The sequence below is a fragment of the Eptatretus burgeri genome, chromosome 13 (genome assembly GCF_056783735.1).
Source record: "Eptatretus burgeri isolate ZD-2024b chromosome 13, Ebu_testis_v1, whole genome shotgun sequence".
Classification (NCBI taxonomy): Eukaryota; Metazoa; Chordata; class Myxini; order Myxiniformes; family Myxinidae; genus Eptatretus; species Eptatretus burgeri.
In genome coordinates, this window is record NC_140973.1 from 57,934,381 (window position 1) to 57,957,050 (window position 22,670).

At 45.7% G+C, this 22,670-nt stretch overlaps 1 protein-coding gene across 4 annotated transcripts in view; it reads left to right on the forward strand.

Annotated features, from left to right (window-relative positions):
* Positions 1-22,670, forward strand: part of LOC147014562 (uncharacterized) — a 151,488-nt gene that overhangs the window by 105,235 nt on the left and 23,583 nt on the right. The window lies entirely within an intron of this gene.

Here is a 22,670-nt window from a genome sequence, read left to right on the forward strand (position 1 = left end):
GGTAACTAAATGGCGCCCTTTCCCCATCGGCCACACCGACGCAGCAACGTGTCCTGTAATTGGTAACTAAATGGCGCCCTTTCCCCATTGGCCACGCCTACGTAGCAATGTGTCCTGTCATTGGTTTGGTAAAGAAATGGCCATAACTTGGGAACCACTTGTCCGATTAATATTAAACCTTGAAAAGGCACATCCTCAGGTCCCCAGCAATATACCTGGCAAGTTTCAATTATATCGGACCAGTGGTTGTCGAGAAACAGCGGTCACACACACACACACACACACACACACACACACACACACACACACACACACACACACACACACACACACACACACACGCACGCACGCACGCACGCACACACACACACACACACACACACACACACACACACACACACACACACACACACACACACACACACACACACACACACACACACACACACACACACATTGCTGGAATTATAGATGGATGAATGAGGTGGGGATTGGCGCGTCGGATCTGATGAACATTTTCGGCCATTTGAACCAGAAGCATTCCCGACTCTGCAAGGTGGTTCGGAGATTTTTTAAAAGAGAGCAGGAAATCCATATCATATTACGGATTGCATGAAGCCTCCTTCGTTCACCACTGTTATATCTGGGCACCTGGTGCATATAGAGCTTCGCAACTCTGAAAACGCCGTAAACTTAATAAGCAGAAGGTCCCTCCTCCATATTCAGCGGACTGACGAGTGGAATTTGCAAGCAACGGTCGGTATTTTGAGAAAAACCTGCAGTACGTCACAACGGTGTTCACACACATCTTTTTACGACGCGGCAGTGCTGCGTGAGTGAAGTGGTAAGGTTAAGTGAACGACGAGGAATTACGTACGCAGTTCAGTCAACTGCGTGACGTCACAGTGTTAATTCATGGGAAATATGGGTGTGTGTGTGTGTGTGTGTGTGTGTGTGTGTGTGTGTGTGTGTGTGTTTTCGTTCGTTCAGTCTATGGTACAATGGTAATTTATGGACAAAAAAAAGTGTAAAATAATTTTATGAAAGGCATAGCTGCATATGACGTCATTGACTTCAATTGAATACTTTATTTCGCTATTTGGACCCCCATTTCAGTTCTGTTTCAGCTTATAACAGCGTCATGATTGTCTCGTTGCGAGGTATGTCACCTAATGTGTAAAATCATTTAAATAAAATACATGGTGTAAAGCGATTTTCGAAAATGTGTCACTGCATATGACGTCATTGACTTCAATTAAATACTTCTGTTCTGCTCTGTTGTGGTGCAAAATAATTAGATTTGTGGGAGTCTGCAGGGAGGGGAGGGGGTTTGGTGGGAGCGGGGAGGGGAAGGGGTGAGGTGGGAGCGGGGAGGGGAAGGGGTTGGATGATGTAGGCGAAGGGGTGGGAGGAGGGACCTTTGCTATAAAAGAATAAGTCATTCCTTTCGAGCGATGATGTACAATTGACGATGATGTACAATTGACGCAGGATACTCGAATGTCTTATTTCCCAGAGCTGGTACTCAATTTGACAACCTCAAAAGTCAGAAGGATGACATGCTGAGTCGACCCACCTGGTTTTAATTAACAGCATGACAGGGGCTCCAACTCAAGACCCTAAGATCTTACAGCCAGCCACCATAACCATTAAACCAATAGCAGGCTTCTTATTAACACGCCATGAACTTCTTTCTTAAGTTAAAAACCATGCAAGATGTTCACTTTACATTTCTATTCCATTGAAACCTATCATGAACATTACATGCTACAACATGGCCCCAAAGTACTGTTTCAACAATGGAGTATTACAGGGCCCAGTTCTCCACCCCACAGGCACCCCAAACCCCAAACACCCCCACCCCAATATAATTAAGTAGATAAACGAACGAGACTCGATGGCTTGATAGTTGGAGTGTCTGCTATGCATCTGGGAGGTTGGATAAAGGATCTGGGAGGTTGGATAGAGGATCTGGGAGGTTGGATAGAGGGTCTGGGAGGTTGGATAGAGGATTAAAGGATCTGGGAGGTTGGATAGAGGATCTGGGAGGTTGGATAGAGGATCTGGGAGGTTGGATAGAGGATCTGGGAGGTTGGATAGAGGATCTGGGAGGTTGGATAGAGGATCTGGGAGGTTGGATAGAGGATAAAGGATCTGGGAGGTTGGATAGAGGATAAAGGATCTGGGAGGTTGGATAGAGGATCTGGAAGGTTGGATAGAGGATCTGGGAGGTTGGATAGAGGATCTGGAAGGTTGGATAGAGGATCTGGGAGGTTGGATAAAGGATCTGGGAGGTTGGGTAGAGGATAAAGGATCTGGGAGGTTGGGTAGAGGGTAAAGGATCTGGGAGGTTGGATAGAGGATAAAGGATCTGGGAGGTTAGATAGAGGATAAAGGATCTGGGAGGTTGGATTGAGAATAGAGGATCTGGGAGGTTGGATTGAGAATAGAGGATCTGGGAGGTTGGATTGAGGATAGAGGATCTGGAAGGTTGAATAAAGGATCTGGGAGGTTGGATAAAGGATCTGGGAGGTTGGGTAGAGGATAAAGGATCTGGGAGGTTGGATAAAGGATCTGGGAGGTTGGATTGAGAATAGAGGATCTGGGAGGTTGGATTGAGAATAGAGGATCTGGGAGGTTGGATTGAGGATAGAGGATCTGGGAGGTTGGATTGAGGATAGAGGATCTGGGAGGTTGGATTGAGAATAGAGGATCTGGGAGGTTGGATTGAGGATAGAGGATCTGGGAGGTTGGATTGAGGATAGAGGATCTGGGAGGTTGGATTGAGGATAGAGGATCTGGGAGGTTGGATAAAGGATCTGGGAGGTTGGATTGAGGATAGAGGATCTGGGAGGTTGGATTGAGGATAGAGGATCTGGGATGTTGGATAAAGGATCGAGGAGGTTGGATAGAGCATTTAAATGACACAGCATGGCTAAACAAGCATCGGTTGTCATCCAATGAGGGAAGGGAGGGGGGGAGGGGGGGAAGAAATTCCTCCTTGATTGCCCTGCTAAGTGTGGACAGAAAAGAAATGTCATTATTTTCCACAACTTCAGTGGCTGCTTGTAGTCCGGTGTTGGTTATCTCATGTATTTATCAACATCTGTACATGTGATGTGTGCGCACAGCTTCTCTCCAACCCTTAGACCCTGTACCCTGTACACCCTCCCCCCCCCCAAAAAAAAAGTGTTGATAGAGTGCAGGAATGATGGGCCAAATGGCCTGCAGCTCCCACTGTGTCCAAGTCCCTTGTATTTCCTTGTAAAGACGTACTCTGTCAAATACAGTATACCACCAGCGTCACAATTCCGGCTTCACGTCAGGTGGTACTCCATGATGTAGTATCCCTGCTTATAGCACCTGCTTGGACTCGGTTAAGGTGACTGTGCTCCCTGGTGCAGCATCCCTCCTTAACACCTGCACCAGGAGCCTGAACTCAAAGCCAGCATTGAAAGCTCAAGTCAGGGTAAAGCTCTCGTCTCCTGCTCCCTTTGTTATATGTTCTGTGTGTTAGCTCTTATACGAGCCTCGACTAAGTATATCAATATTAAAAAATAAAAAAAGTCTCATTGTTCCCCCTGCTGTCCAAGATTGATTTGGATAAGACAAGTAGACAACGACAGGAAGCAAATATGTTCCACTGGTATTTATAATTACCATTTGTCATAGTTTAACTGTTAATGAAGTGTTTTGTTGTTAAAACGATTCGCTTGTTAATATGATAAGTTGTTTATTCAGACAGCAGCTGTCTCAATGCCCATTTTGCATCTCTCACGATTGCTCGTTATCTTTCAATTTAGTGATTGCGACAAGTGTTCTTGTTTTCATCACATTATTTCTGTATTTTGCTTGCTTTTGTTTCGTGTTTATGTGACAAGTCGTGGTTTGTGCATGCAGGTGTTCTGGGTGAGGATGTGCTGTTGCGTATTGGGTCACCCGGCCTTTTAAATGTATTGAAGTGTCGTAATTGTTATGGGATTAAAAGGAAATAAATAGGAAAACAAACTGGTGGAGAATCTTGTGTAAAGATGTGCAAATAATGTGTATTGGTGGAGAATCCGGTCTAGAGGTGTGCAACAAAAGTGTAAATGAGAAACTTGTCACCTTGCCTTGAAAAAGTGTACAAGACGATCACTCAGATCTTACAACCTTTCCTTGAAAAAGTGTGTGAGACGACCACTCAGATCTTACAACCTTTCCTTGAAAAAGTGTATGAGACGACCACTCAGATCTTACAAACGTTGCCTTGAAAAAGTGAATGAGACGACCACTCAGATCTTACAACCTTTCCTTGAAAAAGTGTGTGTGACGACCACTCAGATCTTACAACCTTGCTTTGAAAAAGTGTATGAGACGACCACTCAGATCTTACAACCTTGCCTTGAAAAAGTGAATGAGACGACCACTCAGATCTTACAACCTTTCCTTGAAAAAGTGTGTGTGACGACCACTCAGATCTTACAACCTTTCCTTGAAAAAGTGTGTGAGACGATCACTCAGATCTTACAACCTTGCCTTGAAAAAGTGAATGAGACGACCACTCAGATCTTACAACCTTGCCTTGAAAAAGTGAATGAGACGACCACTCAGATCTTACAACCTTTCCTTGAAAAAGTGTGTGTGACGACCACTCAGATCTTACAACCTTGCTTTGAAAAAGTGTATGAGACGACCACTCAGATCTTACAAACCTTGCCTTGAAAAAGTGTATGAGACGACCACTCAGATCTTACAACCTTGCCTTGAAAAAGTGTGTGAGACGACCACTCAGCTCTTACAACCTTGCCTTGAAAAAGTGTATGAGACGACCACTCAGATCTTACAACCTTTCCTTGAAAAAGTTTATGAGACGACCACTCAGATCTTACAACCTTTCCTTGAAAAAGTGTACGAGACGACAACTCAGATCTTACAACCTTTCCTTGAAAAAGTGTATGAGACGATCACTCAGATCTTACAACCTTGCTTTGAAAAAGTGTTTGAGACGATCACTCAGATCTTACAACCTTGCCTTGAAAAAGTGTATGAGGCGATCACTCAGATCTTACAACCTTTCCTTGAAAAAGTGTGTGTGACGACCACTCAGATCTTACAACCTTGCTTTGAAAAAGTGTATGAGACGACCACTCAGATCTTACAAACCTTGCCTTGAAAAAGTGTATGAGACGACCACTCAGATCTTACAACCTTGCCTTGAAAAAGTGTGTGAGACGATCACTCAGATCTTACAACCTTGCTTTGAAAAAGTGTATGAGACGACCACTCAGATCTTACAAACCTTGCCTTGAAAAAGTGTATGAGACGACCACTCAGATCTTACAAACCTTGCCTTGAAAAAGTGTATGAGACGACCACTCAGATCTTACAACCTTGCCTTGAAAAAGTGTGTGAGACGACCACTCAGATCTTACAACCTTGCCTTGAAAAAGTGTATGAGACGACCACTCAGATCTTACAACCTTTCCTTGAAAAAGTGTATGAGACGACCACTCAGATCTTACAAACCTTGCCTTGAAAAAGTGTATGAGACGACCACTCAGATCTTACAACCTTGCCTTGAAAAAGTGTGTGAGACGATCACTCAGATCTTACAACCTTGCTTTGAAAAAGTGTATGAGACGACCACTCAGATCTTACAAACCTTGCCTTGAAAAAGTGTATGAGACGACCACTCAGATCTTACAAACCTTGCCTTGAAAAAGTGTATGAGACGACCACTCAGATCTTACAACCTTGCCTTGAAAAAGTGTGTGAGACGACCACTCAGATCTTACAACCTTGCCTTGAAAAAGTGTATGAGACGACCACTCAGATCTTACAACCTTTCCTTGAAAAAGTGTGTGAGACGACCACTCAGATCTTACAACCTTTCCTTGAAAAAGTGTGTGTGACGACCACTCAGATCTTACAACCTTGCTTTGAAAAAGTGTATGAGACGACCACTCAGATCTTACAACCTTGCCTTGAAAAATTGTGTGTGACGACCACTCAGATCTTACAACCTTGCCTTGAAAAAGTGTGTGAGACGACCACTCAGATCTTACAACCTTGCCTTGAAAAAGTGTATGAGACGACCACTCAGATCTTACAACCTTTCCTTGAAAAAGTGTATGAGACGACCACTCAGATCTTACAACCTTTCCTTGAAAAAGTGTACGAGACGACAACTCAGATCTTACAACCTTTCCTTGAAAAAGTGTATGAGACGATCACTCAGATCTTACAACCTTGCTTTGAAAAAGTGTTTGAGACGATCACTCAGATCTTACAACCTTGCCTTGAAAAAGTGTATGAGGCGATCACTCAGATCTTACAACCTTTCCTTGAAAAAGTGTGTGTGACGACCACTCAGATCTTACAACCTTGCTTTGAAAAAGTGTATGAGACGACCACTCAGATCTTACAAACCTTGCCTTGAAAAAGTGTATGAGACGACCACTCAGATCTTACAACCTTGCCTTGAAAAAGTGTGTGAGACGATCACTCAGATCTTACAACCTTGCTTTGAAAAAGTGTATGAGACGACCACTCAGATCTTACAAACCTTGCCTTGAAAAAGTGTATGAGACGACCACTCAGATCTTACAAACCTTGCCTTGAAAAAGTGTATGAGACGACCACTCAGATCTTACAACCTTGCCTTGAAAAAGTGTGTGAGACGACCACTCAGATCTTACAACCTTGCCTTGAAAAAGTGTATGAGACGACCACTCAGATCTTACAACCTTTCCTTGAAAAAGTGTATGAGACGACCACTCAGATCTTACAACCTTTCCTTGAAAAAGTGTGTGTGACGACCACTCAGATCTTACAACCTTGCCTTGAAAAAGTGTATGAGACGACCACTCAGATCTTACAACCTTGCCTTGAAAAATTGTGTGTGACGACCACTCAGATCTTACAACCTTGCCTTGAAAAAGTGTATGAGACGACCACTCAGATCTTACAACCTTGCCTTGAAAAAGTGTGTGAGACGACCACTCAGATATAAAAACCTTTCCTTGAAAAAGTGTATGAGACGACCACTCAGATCTTACAACCTTGCTTTGAAAAAGTGAATGAGACGACCACTCAGATCTTACAACCTTTCCTTGAAAAAGTGTTTGAGACGATCACTCAGATCTTACAACCTTTCCTTGAAAAAGTGTGTGTGACGACCACTCAGATCTTACAACCTTGCCTTGAAAAAGTGTGTGTGACGAGCACTCAAATCTTACAACCTTTCCTTGAAAAAGTGTGTGTGACGACCACTCAGATCTTACAACCTTTCCTTGAAAAAGTGTTTGAGACGATCACTCAGATCTTACAACCTTTCCTTGAAAAAGTGTGTGTGACGACCACTCAGATCTTACAACCTTTCCTTGAAAAAGTGTTTGAGACGATCACTCAGATCTTACAACCTTTCCTTGAAAAAGTGTGTGTGACGACCACTCAGATCTTACAACCTTGCTTTGAAAAAGTGAATGAGACGACCACTCAGATCTTACAACCTTGCCTTGAAAAAGTGTATGAGACGACCATTCAGGGGAAGTAAGGGCCGATCCTAAAGTGGAGGAGACGACCTCAAAAAAAGTGCGTGAGATGACCCTAAAGTGAATGAAACGACCCCTCATAGGGAAGTATGGGACGATCCTAAATTGGAAGAGACGACCTCAAAAAAGTGCGTGAGATGACCCTAAAGTGCATGAGATGACCCCTAATGGGGAAGTATGGGATGACCCTAAAGTGGAAGAGACGACCTCAAAAAAGTGCGTGAGATGACCCTAAAGTGCATGAGATGACCCCTAATGGGGAAGTATGGGATGACCCTAAAGTGGAAGAGACGACCTCAAAAAAGTGCGTGAGATGACCCCTAATGGGGAAGTATGAGACCATAAAGTGGAAGAGAAGACCCTTAATGGGGAAGTATGGGACGACTATAAAGTGGAAGAGATGATCCACAAGAGGAAGCACTTTGCCCTGAATGTTCCACTTCATATATGGAGGGGAAAGATCCTTCAATGCCAACAGCATTGTGGAGTCGATTTCCCATGAACACTGGAGCGTTCGCGCAGCCCACAAGGAAACTCTTACTTTTTAAAGCTGATGTGTTGTCCAGTGACTGCATCCCACTTATAGACAGACAGCAATTGCATTACGCTGCTGATCTGTAATTGAGAATCTGTTCGTTTGAGAAATTGAACATGCTATTCCATCTTAGCATTTTAGTCTCATTCTCTCACTTCTGGAGGATCATCAAATGAATCTTACCATTGTCAGTCACTGGAAGAGGTTCAGTCTTTTGTACTTCTCAGTCTCATCATCAACTATGGTCTCTCTCCTATGTCAACTGCATTCAAATCCAGTTGCAGACTGGGCATCCTCCATTATTCAAACTCATTCCTTGCAGAATCAGAACTACTCAGTCTCCAAGATCTTTGTCCATAGCTCAGTGGAGTACTGGAGTTCCCTATGAACTGGCACCCCAGCATCACATGTCTGTTTATTTATTTTTTTTGTATACCTTGTCGAGACTCGTATGAGAGCTAACACACAACGCACAGCAAGGGGGCATGAGACAAGAGGGGCGGGAGTGGGAGGGACAAAACAGTGGGGAACAGACACATTAGGAGATCTGTGGAAGGGAGAGGTAAGGGGAGGGGACGGGGAACATGGGGAAGAGAATATGGACATTACAGGGACTTTCAGGAAGGAAAGCAGGGGAATTGAAGGAAGTGGGCTTGGGTGGATTATCGGGGGTAGAAAAGATCGAGGATTTGGATGGGGGAGCAATTTGGATGGGATGAAGATAGCAATAAGAGGTGGTGGTGAACAGCTGTTTTGAAAGCCTGGAGGGAAGAATGGGAAAGAATAGAGTGAGGGAGTTTATTCCAAAGGCGGGAAAAAAGAGGAATGAAAGAGTGAAGGTGAGCAGTGATTCGTGATTTTGGTAGTTTTACCAGAAGGGGGTTGTTGGCGGACCTTGAGCGCCCTGTGGAAATGTGGTGGGGACAAATCATAGAGAGAGCAGGGTGGGGCAAGGCTGGAGAGGAGATGGTGGAAGACAGAAAGACCAACGACCAACCTGCGGTGATTGATTGAGAGGCCCAAAGACTCAGCTTCATTGCGGGAGATGCCGATGATCCTAAATGACCTGGTTTCGACAGCGTGAAGCCGAGAAGGGTGGGAGGCAGGAGCACCAGCCCAGAGGGGAGAGCAGTACTCCATTAGGCTATGGACAAAAGCTTTTAAGTGGTCAGGAGCTCAAGAGGGCCGAGGAAGGACTTTGCACGACGGAGGATTCCCAGTCGGCGACTGGCTTTTGAGGCGAGGTTGGAAATGTGACTTTCCCAGGAAAGGTCATGGCAGATAGTGAGACCCAGAAGCTTGAAAGAAAAGACTTCTTCCAGAGGATTGTTGAGAAAGTGGATGGGGGGGTTTTCTAAACGGTCCTTTCAAAGAAGCATAGTGAGAGTGTGAGATTTGTCTGGATTGAAAGACAAGTTCCACGTGTTGGACCAGTTTGTGATTTTACCAAGATCTGCAGTGAGCGAAGAAGCTGCTGCTTGCCGGTCTGAGGGATGACAGATGGTACGGTAGAGGGTGGAGTCATCAGCAAAGAGATATAGAGGATTTTCCAGAGAGTCGGAGAGATCATTGATGAAAACCAGAAAAAGAACAGGGCCCAGAACGCTACCTTGAGGAACTCTAGCCTGGACAGGAAGAGGGGATGAAAGAACTCCATTTAGGGCCACACGTTGACTGCGACAGGAGAGGAAGTCTGCGAGCCATGAGTGGAGATGGCCTTGAATACCATGGGAAGAGAGTTTGGTGAGTAGGGCAGGGTGCCACTGTGTCAAAAGCACGTGATATGTCCAGGAATACGGCTCGGATTTCCTGTCTGGCATTGAGGACATCCATCCATTGATGGGAGAGCAGAAGCAGCATATCCAGGGTAGAGTGACCTGGTCTGAAACCAAATTGATGATCAGAAATCAAGCCATTGGAGAAGAGGAAGGATTTCATGTCTGAAGCGATGATGGATTCCATAACCTTGCTGATGATTGTGAGAAGGCTGATTGGTCTGTTGTTGCAGGGATCTGTTTTTGCACCTTTTTATGCAGGGCAGTGATGTTAGCAGATTTCCAAGCAGATGGCAGATGACCTTGAGCAAATGAGAGGGTGAATAGAACAGAGAGAGGGTGAGCAAGAGCAGAAGAGCAGGCTTTGAGGACACGTGGGCTGATGCCGTCTGCACCGGTTGCAGAATCTGAGTCAAGGTTTGAAAGCAAGCTCTCCACCTTGTCAAGAGAAAAGGACACGGAGTCCAGGGACAGTTGGGTGCGACTGGGTAAAGTGGGTAGAGATAGTGATGGGTTTCGGACACAAGATTTATCTGCAAACACCGAGTTTAGGCATTCAGCATTATCACATGCGGTATCAGCAGTGCGGCCATTTGAGGTAAGGGAGGGGATGGAGGGGGAACATACACCAGAAACAGATTTGATTAGATGCCACCAGGATTTTGAGGAGGGAGAGAGGTTTGAAAGTTCGGAGTTGAGCGAAGAAAGATGTTTTCTGGCTCTCCTGAGGTGAGACAATACAATTTTTGAGAGAGGTAAGAGGGAGGCTTGGAGGGAGAAGAGTGGGATGGTTGCTTTGAGGGTGAGAGTGAGGGGTGAGGGGGGTGAGTTGGCACTGAAGTTGGAAAAAAAGAATGGTTGTTGGAAAGCGAACATTCATCGCAAACTGGGGTTTTTTAAAGTTTTAGGTCCTGAGGGTAGATACACACTTGTTCCGAGATTTATGGAAGGAACTGAGATTACCCTCAGTTGGGTTTGCTTTCCATGAGGCAAAGGCAAGTTGTTTCAGGACAACTGCCTCGCCACAAGCTTCAGTGAACCAAGGGCGGGAGGAAGGGAAGGACAGCTTAAGACGAGAGGGGATAAATCTGTGCATGAGGGAGAGCAAGTTTCTTTGAAAGAATTCCCAGGATGAGTTAATTTTTGAGAAAGTAGTGATCGGAGACCAGTCTGTAAGTTTGATGGCTGCTCGGAGACCCTGCCAGTCGGCTTGAGTGAAATGCCAGACTCGACGGCGGTGAGGTGGTTCTCTGATGACAGCCAGAGATGTCCACTTTGACAAGGACGTGGTCGAAGAACCGATTGGAGCGCAGGAAGAGCAGCAGATATTGTCAGGGAAATTTGTCAAAATCAGATCCAGAAGAGATGAATACCATTGGTTGAGATCCAGGTCGGGAAGTTGACCGATTGAGGCAGTCCCAATGATTTGCAGAAAGATTTTGCTGAGGTGCCATGACAGGTGAGAGAGGTACCCAAACCTAGCCAACTGGCATGATGACAATTGAAGTCGCCACATAAGAGGAAGAGAGAGTTTGGATGAGAAGATAGAAGATGGTCCATGTTTTCGGATAGTGAGGTGTAGATGGAGTCATCACTGTTCGGTGGATGGTACAGTACACATATAAACATGAGGTGGGAGTGGAGGGGAAGCCGTAGCCAGAGGTATTCCTGGGGATGTGGGGGAGTGAGAGCAGTGCATGGAGAGTGAGGATTAGAGTCTTTGATGAAGAGAGCAACACCTCCACCAGGACGAGGCTCAGGTCTGTCATACCGGAGGAGCGAGTAACCAGGGAGAGATACTTGGGAGTCAGACACGTCTTGGGAGAGGAAAGTTTCTGTTAGGCAGATTATGTCTGGTTTGTCAGTGGCAGCCTGTATGGAACGATCTGAAAGGTTTGAGCGAAAGCCCTGGATATTTGAGGTCCACACTTTTAATGAAGAGGTCGGGCAGGAGGCTTTGGGTGCAGGGGGAGGGTAGGGTAGGAGAAGGGACGAGGGGGGGAGGTAAGGAGGGTTGTTGAAAGAGTGTGGGGGATTGCAGAATAGCTAGGGGAGGAGGCCGAATGAGGAGGAGAAAAGGCTCTGTGGTGCTGAGGGAGAGGGGGGCCAAGAGAGGGGGAAGAAGGCAGTTGAGGATTTGAGGAGGTGGATTGAAGATATGGTGGTAAGAGGGCAGTGGAGGGAGGCAGCTTAGTGGATGAGAGGGGGGGGACTTTGAGAAGGGTGAGTGAGGGGGATGAAAGGTGAGAGAAAGGTGAGGGGGGAATTTTTGAGAGAGGTAAGAGGGAGGCTTGGAGGGAGAAGAGTGGGATGGTTGCTTTGAGGGTGAGAGTGAGGGGTGAGGGGGGTGAGTTGGCACTGAAGTTGGAAAAAAAGAATGGTTGTTGGAAAGCGAACATTCATCGCAAACTGGGGTTTTTTTAAGTTTTAGGTCAGAGATGCGATTTAACACAATTCTTGATGGATGCAATGAAGGCGAATTCAGAGAATGGAGAGAAGAAACGCTGTAACAGTTGGATTTTTTAGGCAAGGAATGAAGGAAAGGTCGAATTGAGAGCAGTCTGTTAAAATAGCAGAAGAGTAGTGCATTATGAAACAGTAAAGAGTACCACATGTGTGAGAGAGGAAGATGAAGCATAATAATAAGATCGTTTTTGTTGTTATTATTGTTTGAGGGTTTTCAACAGATTAGGTTATGGAAGTGTTGTAGAAAAAAAATCGAGGAAGAAGACGAGGAGGAAGATAAGAGGAAGAAGAAGAAGCAGAATCGTGAGAAGGTTCGCGTGTTGTTGTTGTTTTTTTGAGTTAAGAAATAGAGAGATTAGTTGGGAGAATGGGAGACGTTTAGGAAAGTGGGGAGGATGGAAATTGAAGGTAATGGGGAGGATAGAAATTGAAGGTAATGGGGAGAAAAAAAAAACAATCGAACACCGAGGGGAACTGGTAGGCCTTAAGCCTAGGCCAAGGCCTCAAACACCCGGTAAGAACGTCGACAAAAAACTCACAAAATAGCACGATTTTTGAAACAAAACCGAACTAGGAACACACAGTAACACGTAGGTGAGAAAATTAAACAGTTAGAACGGGACAAATAACGACCGGAAACTTAAATTTGGAACGTCAGTACCCGGACCGGAAGTGAAATGTTGCTTCCGGAAGAACCGGGAACTGTTGCTCTCCGAGATTCCATAAAATCGAAATCTCTCAACATTATTGGAATTTCCTGTGATGAGGCCAAAGCACAAGACTTGTTGCTGTCATCACAGACAAGTTGGTGACCTCTATGTTTTTTTTAACCACTTCCCCTCCAGTCTCACTCCATCTGCTCTCAACCCTCAGACCTTGCCGAGCTCCTCCAGCATGCATCCATTCTTCCAACAACTCTCCTGGTTAAAACCCCCAAATCCAGGGTTACTGCAAAGCTCTCTTTTTTTATTCCTCTTTTTTCCACATCTGTGAAATTGCCTTCCAGAAGCTGTTCAATCCCACTCTTCTTTCCAGGATTTTAAGCAGTCAGTGCACAACCATCTAATCTATTTCCCTCTTCCCACCAGAATAACCCAACCTTATCAAAGCCTCTTACTTGCAGGTATATATATATATATATATATATATATATATATATATATATATATATATATATATATATATATATATATATATATATATATATATATATACATATGTTTGTTCCCTGCCTATGTCTCCTCTTTGGCTGTTTGTTCATTCCCTTATTTGTTTCATCCACCTGCTGTCCCACGGCACATATGTTTACGAATGTGTTTATCCGGCATGCAGTTTATGTACAAGTTCCTCGATAAACTTGTCAGGTCAGGTTCGATCTGTGACCTGCTACAGGTACCATGTAAACCTGTACTAACCTGTTCCATGGTCGGGTTGTCAGCGACTAAACCGTCTCCCCCACCAGGTTTTCTGGTGAGGAGGGTGTTTGGATATGGACACCCAGCAGGATTAAAAACAAAACCTGTCAAAGGGCGGAGGAGCTCCTTGTGAGCCAACGGCCATCCATATCTAGTGCCCAACTGTGTCTGCAGACGTCCTCCTGCAGTTGGGTTACTTCTTATTAGGAGGTTGGTGGCAGGATTTGCACTCCGGCCACCGTAAAACCCTTCATTCCGCAAAACGCAAAAACGCAAAAAAATCTGAAAACCCACTCCGTGGGAGTACCTCCTGTGCAGCTTCCCTTCGCAGGGCAGCTCACCGGATGACGGGATTGGGGCAAAGCCTTCGGGACCCCCAATCTTTGATGATAGGAGGGAAACCACGGGGTAACATCCCTGGGTCAGATTGCGGGAGAGTGTGTCGGAGTGGTGCTGAGGTGTCGTCCACCAGACGGCAGTCTCCTTGGGTGAACCTGAGGTGGTCCCTTCGGGTGGGTGCCTGGAATGTCCTATCCCTAAGAGAGGATGATCACCTGTCTCTGTTATCATCTGAGCTCAAGCGTTTGGATATCGGGATTGCAGCTCTCTCTGAGGTTCGGAGACCGGATTGTGGCGAGTTAATGGTGGGTGGTTACACCTACTATTGGTCTGGTCGTCCTGATGGTTACCATACCCAAGGAGTTGCTGTAGCTGTGTCCAATAAGCTGACCCCAATGATAATTGAGGTAACACCGGTCAACGAGCGTATTATGAGATTAAGGATTCGTCACTCCTGAGGTGTTATTTCCCTGGTCTCTGTTTATGCTCCGACTGAGGCGAGTGATCTCACCGTGAAGGATGCATTCTACGCCACACTCAAGTCTGTGGTTGATCAGTGCCCCAGACGAGATACACTTGTAGTCTTGGGGGATTTCAATGCATTGACTGGAACGGATAGGGATGGTTATGAGGTGTGTGTTGGTCCCCATGGGTCAGGAACTATGAACCAGAATAGCACTAGGTTCCTTGACTTTGCAAGAAGTCATGGACTTAGGGTGGCTGGTTCATGGTTTCAGCGCCCACGAGCTCATCGCTGGACTTGGTATTCCAACGCTGGCGGTGTGGCAAAGGAGATTGACCATGTCCTCATTGACGTCGTTGGAGGATGATCCAGAACTGCAGGGTCTACCGGAGTGCTCAGTTCCTCAATACTGACCACAGGCTTGTTGTAGCAACTCTAAAGTTGCACCTTAAATCCTGGAGAATGGTACCATCCCAGCCTAGGCTGGATGTTGCCAAGCTCAGGGATGAGAGAGTAGCTGAGGAGTTTGCGAACAGGCTGAGTGGATACTTGGGGGGTCTGGGTGCTTTGGGGGGTCCTGAAGAGTTGTGGAGCACCTTCAAGAGCACCGTCCTTGATGTTGCCGGTGGCTGTCTTGGAGCTCACCGCAGGGCAAAGAAGAATTTTGTCTCTCAAGGGACAATGGATACCATTGACCAGAGTCGCAGGGCCAGGCTGAATGGCAGAGCTGAGCTGTTCAGGGAGTTGAGGCATAAAACTGTACGTGCACTGAGGGTGGACAAGGAGGCCTATGTGCGAGCAATCTGTGAGGGGGTAGAGCATCACCTGTGGACAGGTGATTCTCGTCCCGCTTACAGGGGAATTCGCGCATTACGTTCATCCAAGCCCATCCCTCGGAGCACTGCAGTTTGAGCAGAGAGTGGTAGGCTCTTGACAGAGGAGTCTGAAGTGAAGGCCCGCTGGGCCGGTTACTTTGAGCGGTTGTACCAGGCTGATCCCCCAGCTGTTGAGTTGGACGTCAAGGGTGTTACAATCCCTGTTGCTGACCCTCGAATCAACTGTGGTCCACCTTCGCTTGTGGAAACATGGGCTGCGGTGAACCAGTTGAAACGCGGCAAAGCTCCAGGGATCTGTGGCATCAATGCCGAACTTCTCAAGGCTGGTGGAAATGCTGCACTCATGTCGTTGTATGCAGTTTTGTGCTCTGCCTGGAACACAGGCATCATCCCAACTGACTGGAAGAGGGGCCTTGTTGTCCCTCTCTGGAAAGGGAAGGGTGATCGCCAAGACTGCAACAACTACCGAGGGGTGATGCTGCTCTCAGTGCCGGGCAAGGTCTTTGCTCGGATAATTGTTGATAGGGTTCGCCACCATCTGCTTGAGCACCAGCGTCCAGAGCAGTCAGGCTTTACACCAAAGAGGTCAACGATTGACCGTATCCTTGCCCTTCGTGTCCTCACCGAAAGCAGACGAGAGTTTCGGCAGGGGCTGCTTGCAGCCTATGTTGATCTCTGTAAAGCGTTTGATTCTGTGAATCGGGAAAATTCTTTTCGGGAATTTCGGAATTTTCGGAAAAAAATCGGGAAAAAAAACTCTGGAGGATTCTTGGTCTTCGTGGGGTGCCACCAAAACTGATCGATCTGATGTCTGAACTCTACTCTGGTACTAAGAGTGCTGTGAAGTGTGGTGGTACCATCTCTGACTTATTTCCAGTTGTTACTGGAGTGCATCAGGGGTGTGTACTGGCCCCCACACTTTTCAGCACTTGTATGGACTGGATTCTAGGGAGGATGTCGGAGAGATCAAGCTGCAGTGCATCGTTTGGGAATGTCAAGATCACGGACCTTGATTTTGCAGATGATGCAGTCATCTTTGCGAAGACTTTAGACATCCTTTTGGGGGCCCTTGAGGTGCTGAATGAGGAGTTGTAGCCGCTGGGATTACGGGTTTCTTGGGTCAAAACTAAGATCCAGGCTTTCGGTGACATCTTGGATGCTGCTGTCCTGTCTGTGTCTGCTTGTGGTGAGGATGTTGAGGTCGTGGAGAGATTCACTTACCTTGGTAGTGATATTCATGTCTCTGCTGGCTGCGAGTCAGAGGTCAATAGACGTCTGGGTCGGGCCTGGGGAGTCATGAATTCACTGGATCATGGGGTGTGGCGCTGCCGGTACCTGTGCGGGAGGACGAAAGTCCGAGTCTTCAGGTCCTTGGTACTTCCAGTCTTGCTCTATGGATGCGAGACTTGGACTCTGACCAAGGATCTGAGACGGAGACTTAATTCCTTTGGTACCAGGTGTCTTCGGAGAATCCTTGGCTATCGCTGGTCGGATTTTGTGTCCAACGAGCGGTTGCTGAGAGAGACTCGGATGAGATTTGTTACCTGCATAGTCCGTGAGCGTCAGTTGCGGCTGTATGGACATGTGGCTCGTTTTCCTGATGCTGATCCTGCTCACCAGATTCTCTCAGTGAGGGAGTCTCATGAGTGGAGGAGGCCAGTGGGCCTACCACGTGCCTCATGGTTGCAGCAGGTTGACCATCATCTCAAGGAGATGGGGATGGGCCTGGCATCTGCCTGGGGGATGGCCAGACGGAGGCCCCTGGAGTACCGGCGGAAAGTGGACGCAGCGACGCGCTGTTCTGGCACATGCTCCCATACCTGACCTACCTGACCTCGATGAGCCTTAGGTGAGTATTAAAAAAAGACTAAAAAATGGCATAAGTTTTAAAAGTAAAAAATAATAATGGCATAAAGTTAAATAAACAATTTCCAAAGTGACTCTTGTTCCAGAAAATGTTTTGAAGTGACAAATATCAAAGTAATTATTGGCCTGACATTTAGCACTTTTCAAACAACTTCCTTACAAGTCACATTTCGAGTTTTTAACCAACGTCATGCAGCTTTTAAGACCCAGGTAATAAAACGCCAATCATGGAGATAGGGTGCACATCATAGTGTTCACAGATCACTGTTGAAACCATAGTCATCGTCCCACAAAATGTCCCTCCCTGCACGTTTGAGGATTTATTTTGAAAAGGATTTGTTATTACGAGAATAACGTAGATACAAACTTTAAACCGAGGCATATGGGTAATTGCTTGCTGAGTACATCAGTAAAGCACTGTGGCATTGCCATGCACTTCATTTTATGACTAATTCCGTGGTATGAAGAGCAGAACCCCACATGTTTTACCAGACACAACCAAAAGATGATATCATAACCTTTTCAGCAGATGCATTTCCTGAGCATGCCTGGTGTTGGCTTAATAGTTAGGGTGGTGGGCTTAGGATCTTAGGGTCCTGAGTTAAAATCCTGCTCAGCTGTTGAATTCATACCAGGTGTGGTTAACTCGGCCTGTCATCCTTCCAAGGTCGGCAAAATGAGTACCGGCTTGCTGGTATCCTGTGTGAGAGTGGCGACCCGTCCAAGATTGTGTCCACTAGCCAAAGAGATTGCTTAGGCAGCACCAACGCTCTGCACAGAGTATGGTCCCAATGGATGGATGGATTTCCTGAGTGATATAAAAAGAAAGTGTTGTAATGGATATAACTTGTTTTTCTAAACTATCACCATAATAAGTAAAAGGAGTAAGAGTAACAGTATATGTCCCGACTGGGATTTGAACTCAGGGTGTTGCGCTTACAAATTGTTTCCTCCACCAATGGAGCAAGAACAATGAGGTTTGTTTCCTGCATAGTCCGTGAGCATCAGCTGTGGCTGTATGGACATGTGGCTCGTTTCCCTGACGCTGATCCTGCTCAACAGATTCTCTGAGCGAGGGAGTCTCGTGAGTGGAGGAGGCCAATGGGCCGACCACGTGCCTCGTAGTTGCAGCAGGTTGATCGGCATCTCAAGGAGATGAGGATGGGCCAGGCATCTGCCAGGGGGATGGTCAGCGGAGGCCCCTGGACTACCGTCGGAAAGTGGACGCAGCGACGTGCTACTCTGGTGCATGCTCCCATACCTGACCTGACCTTCTCCTTGGCATTCTTTAAGATAAAGTTGCACGAAAATGCATCCTCAGTGACTTTTAAAAAGACTATTCCAAGCACCATGGAACTAATAATTGAGTTATAATAATACCTGCAGTGACTCTCTGAAAGACTCTTCCAAGCATCACAGAGTTAACTAGAATGGCACCCGGTAGAGCACATATCTCTGCGACTGAACAGTTTAAGTTTTGTATCCTAATGATAGGCCGGATCTACATCCGTACCTTAACCAAAATCGAATTGGCTTGTTCTTGTCACCTACCCAACTCATCCACCAAGTTTCATCCGAATCCATACATAACTGTTTGAGAGATCATGCTGCAAATTGTTTATGGCCCTACCTCTCAATGAGGAAGAATCACTTAAAAGTTATCGGATCCGGATCTCCAAAACGGAATCAATTCATCCTTGTCACACACCCAACTTGTCCACCAAGTTTCATCGGAAGCCATCCATAACTCTTTGAGTTATCCGGCTCACAGGCAAACGAACAGATAAACAGGCATGCAGACAAACAAGAAAACATAACCATAACGTCCGTCCGCCTTCATGGTGGAGGTAACAACTGTAAACACGTTGTTTAGCATCCCTGTAAAAAAAAGTTTGGTCAATTGTTTCGGTAGCACTGAGCTAGGACTATGCAGACCCAGTTTGCATTTGCAATGATCAAATCATCAATCAATGTTACCTCCGTTACCAAGACCTTGTGTTTCATGACACATCCACTGAACATACTGAGCTTCTGCTGGTTGTTTTGCTGAACGTGGGGATTATGTAATTGAGGTTCAGCCGTCTCTCTGCCATCGCATTCTCCAGCAAGGTGGCAAATCTGCAGTTATTGCAGCCATTTACATTCAAAACCCTTGAGAGGCTGGATCAATGCAGAGGTTCAGTCTTTATTCGGTTCAGCTGAACGGATGCCATTGTTGCCCATTTGCTAATAGAAGTCTCGACATTGCTGTTTTTTAATCGAATAGGAATGTTTCAGAAGACTCCATGTTGCATGAGACTGAGTTATGTCAGAGCTTTGTTTAACCTTCACAGGGTAGGAAGACCTCGATGGAAGGCCAAAGCGGCACCATTCCATCACATAGTTTCCCACACAGCAGCTAACGGAGTGATGACATCACATCCATGGGTGCATGAGGAAGGGAGAAAGTCGAGCAATAAAAACATCCATCGACACCAGCTTGCCTTAGGCAGACACAGCAAAATCGATGGCGAGACGTGCAGCCCAATACACGTCTCCGTTCATAAAATTCCATCAAAGTCATTGCCATGTATGGCATTAATAACGACGACACTGCGTCCAGTTGTGAGCGATCCTTTTAATAGTGATGCGCATCGATTCCGGAACATCCGTTGGACTCTAGCCAGGAGAACTACATGATGGAGACCAAGCACTGGCTGGAAATCCTTTTCTTGGCTTGTCGTTGAGATCAGCACAATTACAAAAAAATTCATTTGAGACTTGAAATCCTTCATTCTTGGTGACATAATGGTTGGAGGATTCTAGCAGTAATTACAAGGAGCAAGGTTTGAATAGCAACACTATGCTATTCACCAAAAACAGGAGTATCAAGGCTCTACATTTTGATGCATAATGCTGGGTTTTCCTTCTCCTGCATTATTTCTATGACTTGTAAGACGCAGTATCACATTCATGACAATGACATGTGAGGACGTGAGTGTATTTTATATCAATGTTAGGAGATTATAGAATGTAATGGACAACGCAGAACTTTACGACCTGTTTGAGGCAAGTTTTCAGAGCTTCGTCCACAGCTCACTCACATTGTGCTCCGCTCTGCGGGCTGATGTCGCCTCTTAAGACCTTTCTCTCTTGCATGATGTAGGATCCAAGGCATTCAACATCACTGGCATCTCCCACAAAGAAGCCTACCTACATACTAGGCCTGCTGCTCTCATGGCAGACAGATCAGTTTGCCTCTGATTTATACTGACTCGTCCGATCTTGTTTCCTCTGATCTTTCATCTCTCCAACCCTCCATATGCCCTTCCATACACAGCCGTTCCTCCAGCAACCCCTTCCCTGTGAAGCTTCCAAAATCCTGGGTGCTCGGTCACCTCCACTAATTTGTTGCTCTTTTCTTCCACTTTCAGAAATGCCTTGCTCAATATTTTCCTTCCACTCTTTCCCCTCAGGCTTCAATCGTACAATGCCAGCAGATGCTATTTGGATAAGTACCACTGTGAATCAAAATCAAGCATGATAATTTTCTCGAGAAACAAGTGACCCCTACAACCACAACGACCCCAATCCCCATAACCAAGGCATTCCAAATTCCATTGCTCATTGTGTTCTCTGATCGGACCACAGTGTGAGCGCAGTGACTGCACTATGGCAACACGATAGTACACGATGGGATATTGGAGGGGGTGCAAAGGTTATTGAGGTTGTCTATTTTAAATAAATCCTCCTTTACTTCTGGATATGGAATTATAAAGTAAAACAAAAAGTTTATCATGAAACATCGAGTGAAAAATGTGTGTGTGTGTGTGTGTGTGTGTGTCCACATCCATATGTCTGTGTTTGCGCATGTGTCCAAATGTATGCCTTTGTGTGTGTTTCATAAATTGCTGTTGTCCTGCTCACAGAGCATGAAGAAGTCTTTCGCCCTCGTCCATCATCTGAATCTCTGTTCCAAAATCTTGGTATCCATACTTGTTGAAAGACAAGATAAGAATTCTATTAGGAGATAGACAGTAGATATGTATATATATATATATATATATGTATATATATATATATATATATATATATATATATATATATATATATATATATATATATATATATATTTCATGTCCCACTCACAGGAAACACGACAAATCATGGCTTTTAGTCTATGGAGACATGTCTCATTGTCAGAAACCAGAGGTTGGGTGAGCATATGACTGAAGAGGGGGTAGGGGTCAGTTCATTTAAACTTTGAGGTGAAGGGGTAAACTCGTGAATGAAATAGCAAATCAAAAAGAACTGCCCAGAGACTTTAAAAAAGTTGAGTTCTGATCACCCTTCCCTGACATCACCAGTTAAAAATTCCTCCAAACTTTCCCTACTTCATTGGCATTCTCAGGATGGCCTTCGCAGGTCTGGGAGACAGAGCCTGCGACGTTTCTTCCCTAATTAGGCCGCCTCAGGCCACATTTGCATTGGCCGCACGTGGATTTTGGACCCCTCGCCGTGGGGTGTCAGCAAGAGACAAATCGTATGTTCCGCTGGGTCGAGCGATGTTGCTTTGCACACCCAGCAGTTGCCAGCAATGACCATGAGATGAAAACATTAAACAGAGATGGTCTGCTGGGGGTCGGCACTTCATACCATCTTCAATTTTCTTATTTCACTTTCTCTCCTCGTTTTAACTTCCCACGTAGCATTAACTTTGATAATAAATGGGCCAAAAGACAAGCACACCAACCAATACAGGCTAAAACTCAACCAACCTTTGTGCCTCCTTTGAAGTTCAGTGCCCTGTAGATCTCACTATACTCTGTGGGTGTCTGACCTGCAGAGACCAGGACAAAGTGATTGTGCAAGCTTGTGTCTCAGTGACGATTTTAATCAGATTATATCCATCTGTATAGCAGCACATCCATCAGCTTATTTCTGAAGTTTATCATATTTTTTTCCTGTAAAGCAGCAACAGAGGAATATTTTTTGTACACTTGGGGTTCAGTGGGTTTAACCACATCTGAAAGGCAGGCATCAATTCAACACCCAGAATTAAATTGCTTGTAACTAGGCCAGGCAAGACAATGTTTTTATACTCCATGTTGAATCGCGGTGAGTCCAGCAAACAGGGAATACTCTGACAACAAGCAAATTAAAAAAACAAGAATGCAGCATCAATTGTTACAGCTTAAGTAGGACGAAGTTAACCAATTACATGCCAATTTGGATGGAAAGGCTAGCAGCTCCAATGGTGGGATGGCATAAACCCAGCCAAGCTCTTTTGATAACAGCAACGCCCCTTTGAATCAAGTCATGCCCTCTTATTCTTTGGTTTTTGCCACAATTAACGATGTCTCACGAGAGGTCAGGTCAGGTATTGGAGCATGCGCCAGGGCAGCACGTCGCTGCGTTCACTTTCCACCGGTACTCCAGGGGCCTCCATCTGGCCATCCCC